We start from the raw sequence: 6827 nt of genomic DNA on the forward strand, positions 1-6827 counted from the left end.
CAATCAATAGATCATCACAGGAATGGTAATTGATTCGCTGAGATTGTTGTATAGATCGCTTCCCTCCGAGTAAACGAGTTTCGAGTCTATAGTGTGGGAATACTAGAGTGAGAGTCCAAGTAGTTGTTAAGAATAAAGATATCGAGCATGACCATACAAGAAGCCAGTTGGATGGTTACTCACTCGTCAGTGATTTACTCGATGCTACAGTAGTGTGACTAGTCTTTAGACCTACAGTGTCTCGGCTGTTTATAATGAGACTGCTATAGTTTGACTGTACATAAACTTGATCTCTAGCCATATGAATTCTCGTAGTGCATGTTGCTGTAGTAGGTTCATTATAGAAATAGAATGTGCATCTAGATGGAATCTATCATTCTTGGTAGACAAGAAAGATGGTCCTGTGTAATTTATGAAACTGAGTTTAGAAGACCTTGGCCAAGGCAGTGTGAATAGTGAAAAGGAGTTTTCACATACTTCACATCAAGAACTTAAGTCGAATAAATCTTACATATGACAGACGTTGTAGTTTGATGAGTAATCCATAACCTCCATCTTGTCGGAACCCTAACAGAAGGATTGTATCACACAATAACTATACCTAGAGGTTTATCTTCTATTCTGCTGGATTGCCACACATGCTGCTAGGTGTCACTGATGGATTGTGAGACCCACGAGGATTATCTTGATAATCAATAATTCTCATTGAAAAAAATTAGAACTGTTCCAATGATGTTGTGATACAGATCGCAACATATCTCATTATCAGACAGAATAGAACCTATGAGGTCACACACAATAGAAAATTAAGACTGATCAGATGGTTGGATGATGATTAAGAATCGTTATAGGATTCAGATTATCCATGTAATTGATAATTAGACTAACTTGTAATTGTTACAAGTAGCAAAGACTTGATCGCTAATGGTTAGCAAGTTTAAGGAGGACTAATATTCAAATGTTGCATATCTCAATTTGATTGGATCAAATTAATTAGGGCTAAATTCAATTTGAATCAAATGGGATTTGGTTCAATTGATTTGGGTCCAGGCTTGAGATAATTTGGGCTTAGGGTTCATGTGCACAAAAAGTTTGAGCACATTGAGTGTTTGACACCAGAATCCTGGCTAATTGGGCTGACTCAGATTGCACTTCACACTAGGATTCTCTTGGGAGAAACCCTAGGCACCACCCTTAAGCCAAAAGTGGTAGGTGGCGCCTCATATAGGGCTCTCTCGGAGAAGCCCTAAGCGCCAAACCATATAAGAAAACATATGGGGCGGCACCTAGGGTTGAGAGCCTCTATAAAAGGGTGGCCGCCCAAGATTTTGTAGAGCTCTCTCATGCCTCAATAACCTCCATGCCCAAGCCTCCTCTCCTCCTCCCCCATGCCCCAAAGCCCTTCTTCCTCCTCTTATGTGCTCAAATTTCAGCAAGAGAGATCTTAAAGGTGCTTTGGTCCTGCTGTAGTTCTCAAGGAGCTGAGAACCTTTCTTTCGTCAAGCAAAGGCTCTGCAAGGAAGCTAGCACCCCGGAGAGCCAAGAAGTTGCTAATCAGCCATCCATCTCCGTATAGATACCTGTAGAGGCCAGGTACTTTCACGGCTTCAGAAGAACCAAAGGTTTAAGGATCATCTACTGGTGAAAGGTATGCAAGAAAATGAGATCTTCCTTTTATTATAAAATCTATTTTAAATCCTTGTTCCTTTGCGAGTATGTTCTTGTATTGATTTTCTTCAATCATGAACTCCGAAGATCAGATCTCGAAGTGATTTTTGAAAAGTCTCTTGATTCCACTGTGCATGTTGATGCCAGGTAGGAAGAAAAGATTAGATCTTTTCTTCTCTTCCAATCCTCTTTTTCATATTTATTAATGCATGATTGCTAGAAAATTCCTTACAACTATTTGAAATAGGGCGGAACCAATTGGTGTAGATGAAACCAGGCAGAACCAGTTGGTTCCACCTGGTAAAAGGTAGTTTAGGTCTTGCACCATATCTAAACTGAGTACCATATTTGTACCTTACAGGCACAGTACAATTTGTCCAAAATAGGGCAGTACACATTGGTATAATGAACCATGGATAAGAGTATTTGGCTAGATTAAGTAATGACCCAGATCATCTTTCTTTTATGGCCAGCATCTTGGCAACATTCTATGTTCTTTTCTTTTAAATGGGCTGATATTTTTATCTCCTTAATATTTTCATTTTAACACCATGATGGTATTTGTGGTCAATGATTCAGTAAGCACTACTTTACAACAACTAATTTGTGAAGTTCTCATGAATTGCATCCAAATAAATGCAGATTTATAAGAGAAAAATAACCAAAGACCATCCAAAACTATCCTTGACTTAAACAAATCACTTGGCACACAAAAACATAAATAAACCTAATCCCATCAACTAGGTTTATACTGATTGTACTCTGACATCGGTTGCTATCAAAAGCCAAGTCTTTGAAAAGGGGTTTTTCAAATCACTTCTTAAGATCCATAAAAATTTTCATTTCTAAAAGACTCATATATGGACTATGAGCATGATGATCAATGCGGCACTTTTGGCCTTACTGTTGCTGAATAAATTTCTTCCACAAATCTTACAAGCAAGCATAATTCACATAGGTCCTCTAGAGCACCTTTCCATTTTATCCACCATGCTCTATTTGTATTCTATACATATCTATTGCAAGTTTGCAACATAATCTAGAATTTCCTACCTTCCAAAGAAGGAAAGAAGTCTAGTATTATTCTAGATGATTGCTTGTGTTTCTATGTAAGTATGTATGTTCAAAGTTTGTGAAATGAATTTAAAAAAATAAGTCAAATGTAGATAGCCATCAGCTTGGGTGGCAATTTCATAAGTATGGCATATATTTCAATAAGTATGCATATATTGAGTGGAAGTTCTAATACTTCTTAGAAAAAAGAAAGAATACCCACATGAAAGGCGTTAAGGCATGTGTGACAAGAAATCAATACACCTCCATCACCACAACTCATACACTCCAGCATTTTGAAGTAGAATGTTGACCATTTAACAAAGAAATTGACAGCTTATGAAGTGACAAGCCATCAGAAGTATTATGTGATGATAGCTGCAAAAGTATAGAAATATTTCCATTGAAGTGAAAAGTTGTACATCTAATGTATTTTCTCAACCTAGAATAAGTACATCAAAATAAGGAAAAGACATCTAAAAATCTACTCACGGTTGGCGTCTTGCTGCTGATCCAGCATGAGCTTCAAATTGTGAAGGGCTAACCTGAGAGATCACACTTAGATAGGAGTGCCTGCAAAAACATACCACAATTCACATGAGGTCAACGGAGATACCTCAGTCTTGCAGCAACTACACAATATACCATTTCTGGACTTGTAACCTATAAGCACATCCTGCAGAAGGGAGGAAAAAAAAATTCGTTATTGGGAAATGGTTTATCTCCTATGAAAGATACAACTTGAAAAAAATATTACAAATATTCAGAAACCTTCCCCTTCACACAGTATGCTAATTTAGATCCATCTGGTAGACCATTTTCCTTAAAAATCAAGCAGTGCAGATCATGATCCCCGAACAAAATAAAGCAGCTCGAAAACTTAATAGAAACAATAAAATGGCATTAATTGAGCAACTCATATCAGCATATCACCTTTTGTTGGAACCAACTTAAGCAGCATTCTTCTGTTGCAAAGCATTAGCAAGGGATTTTGGCAAACCCAACCTAGCAATAATATAAACAGAGATAACTCATCAAAGAGGAGAAAATAGTGCATTCCAAGGAGATCATCAATTAAGAATATCATGAGATTAAATTGAAAATAAATATCATCAATCAAAAAATAAATGCCACATTGTTATCAAGAGTTGAGTCAAACTCAAAATAACTAACCATGTTAATATGGTTGAAAGTTGAAACTTTGATGTCTGAAATGGAGACCACAAGGGAGGTAATGAATTGAGAGATACCTACCTTTTAGCTGTCCTGCTTTTGAATTGTGGTTTACTTTCCATCACTGAACACTTCTGTCGACCTTGTTTGAAGACATTTGAAGCTGGATAGATATTACCTTCTGCATCTGGCATTGCGGTGGTGAATTTGGCATTCATACTGGAAACTGAATCCACACCAATTTCGGTATCTGACCCCGAGGAGCTAAATTTCTTGCGAACACTTGAATCCGGATTACTACTGCCTTCTGTAGCAGGACATGGAAAGCTATCCTCGGTGGCAACACTTGGAGCTGGACGAATGATGCCTACTGTAGCTGGCTCCTCAGAGTTTAACTCCACCAAGATACTTGGGGCTGAACCAGTAATGCTTTCTATAGCTGGCCCTATGGAGCTGAAGAACGTTTGAGGAAATCTTTAAAGGTATAGAGAATTTCATCATCATTTTTGGACTTTCAATACAGATTAGAAGTTCAAAGGACTGAAAACTCTTTGCACATCAAATACAGCACTTAGTTATCATGTTTTGCATGCTCTACCTTAAATTCTCAATGTGTAAGACAATAAATTCTGACAGCTTCATCTTCAGGAAAGGAAATTGCTTCAAAGTTAAGATTGCACTACAGGAAATGGTAGACAGCAGGAATAAGTTGTACTCAAGCTCAATAAATAAAAATGTCATCTAATCAAGCTTTCTTTTGTATTCCCCTTTTACTGTCCTTAATGATGAAAATTTGGTTACCGATCACAAAAGCCAAGATCTCATGAATTGCAAGAACTCAACCTACAATGAATTTAAAAAGAAAAAACAGAGAGACTGGTGGGAGAATTATCATGCCTCTTGCTTATTGAAAATCCACTCTTCTGTTATCTGCAATGACGGAATTTCAACAATTCCCAGGGTACGGATCATACCGCATAGATTGTAACAGGTTAACAAGATCATAATGGTAACCTGTTATTGCAGATATGAGAGTATAGATCGTGACAAAGTGAAAGTGGCATTACAGTACCCTAGTTATGATCTGAACTTTACAACATATTTGTTAAAAAGTTAACATCTAATCTGGAGAGCAAAGAAAAAGCTAGCATCCTTTGCTCACTTATCTGCACAGGTTTTAATACCAAATTGTCTTTCTTGACCATCAAAGCAAATGCAATATATAATAGTTGGTTCATTAATCTCAGAAAACAATTCATGGAATAGAAATGTATCAGTAAGACTTCCAAATAGAGGAATAGCACATTCTCTACTATGCTGTACTAGCATTTCCTCTGCCTTTAGGGTCTATTTGGTGTTGGAGGATCCTATCAGTGCGATAGAACTTCCCCACAAGGTTGTTGGCAGGACTTAGTTCCAAAGATATGGTGAAAGCAAGGCATTTGAAAGGGATGGAGAAGCCAGTGTGACAACTGATCCCTTTTTTTTTTTTTTTATGAAAAGTTGATCCCTAAAAAATAGGAATGCGATAAATCACCTCCACAACTGAATTAGCTCTCTCTTATAATTAGGTTTGGCTGTTGCTCGAGTAGCCCCAGTCTCTTGGAACCATTCCTCTTCTACCCTAATTAAAACATATCTCCCCCAGGATAACGTGTAGCATCCAGCCAGGCCCTTAATTAAGCATTAATCATGCCAACCTGCTAGGACTATTGTGCTTTTCTTCATACTGCATTTTCAGACCTATAATCATGAATTGTTCAAAGGTCAAACCCTCATGCTAGCATAATATTATCATCTAAAGCAGATGTCATTATTTTGTGGATTATTCAGTTGATGCCAGATGATCTGAACACATACACATGCATGAAATATATGCACGATTTAGAGTAACAACAATTCTATTCTTGTAGTAGGATTGATGCTTCTGTGGTAGATTCTTTAAATTGAGGATTCATATTATCAATCACAATCTACAATATCTTGCCTAAGGTTTCATGTTGCTTTATCAAAAGATTATTGAACTCTCTCCATAAGTTATCATTTAATAAATTATCGATTTTTCAGGTTTATCTTGGATTTGGCATGCAGTGTATCTTCTTGAAGTGCAGGTTTCTAAGATCACTACTGAAACAACATGATCTCTCTCTGACCTGATCATGGGTTTATTTATATTCAGATAATAAACAGCAGAGTCTAAGAAATAAAATATATATAAGATCAAATGAGGTTCTTCCTGTGTAGTTTTTGGTTTATTCTGACTCCCTAGAAATTTAAATATATGCAAATTCTAATTGTTTGACTTAAATCTAGTAGAAATACTAATTGTACCATAAAAAGATAGATCAAGTGCATTATTCCGTGTCAAAAGAAGATCCAAAGATTCAAAGGAGATCAAACATTGTCTTTGCCATTCTAGATACAGTTACTTTTCTTTCATTCTTAAAGGCAAACTGCCCTTCTAATCGAATGAGGCTCGCCATGACACTCTGGCTGATTCTATTGGATCTTCTTACCATTTATGCTTGTCTTCAGAAGATCATGGCTCATTTGAAATGACTCTAGGCAAAAAGGATAGGTGCATTTCAGCCCAAGAAACCAACAAGTAAAGTGAAAAACTGTTGCAGAGGAAATCAAAAAAGTAATTTACCTTTCCAATCCTCAAATATGTGAAAGTTAGCTGCAAAGCCAATCTTCTCTTCAATCAGTTTATCTAATGAGTGGAGATGTATATTCTTCAACCTTTTCACTAGTTTATAAAGACCTATCCCACTCTCCAAGAAAATATGATTATTTTGGTTTCTTATAGCCACCTTCACATGCCTCTTGAATTTGTTAGCAGGAAGCACTTATATCAACATAAATTTGGCAAATGAAATATTTCACAGCTTAAGAAGTACTCCAAAATTTTTGCTAAAGAAATAGCATTCAAG

At 36.7% G+C, this 6827-nt stretch overlaps 1 long non-coding RNA gene across 1 annotated transcript; it reads left to right on the plus strand.

Annotated features, from left to right (window-relative positions):
* The first annotated feature begins 1285 nt into the window (after window positions 1-1285).
* On the plus strand, window positions 1286-6368 carry LOC114914240 (uncharacterized). The gene is made up of 3 exons (XR_003801027.2): window positions 1286-1648; window positions 4048-4376; window positions 5962-6368. It is a non-coding gene; the product is annotated as an uncharacterized lncRNA (long non-coding RNA).
* The last annotated feature ends 459 nt before the right edge of the window (window positions 6369-6827 follow it).

Source organism: Elaeis guineensis, chromosome 5, assembly GCF_000442705.2.
Source record: "Elaeis guineensis isolate ETL-2024a chromosome 5, EG11, whole genome shotgun sequence".
NCBI classification, from domain to species: Eukaryota; Viridiplantae; Streptophyta; class Magnoliopsida; order Arecales; family Arecaceae; genus Elaeis; species Elaeis guineensis.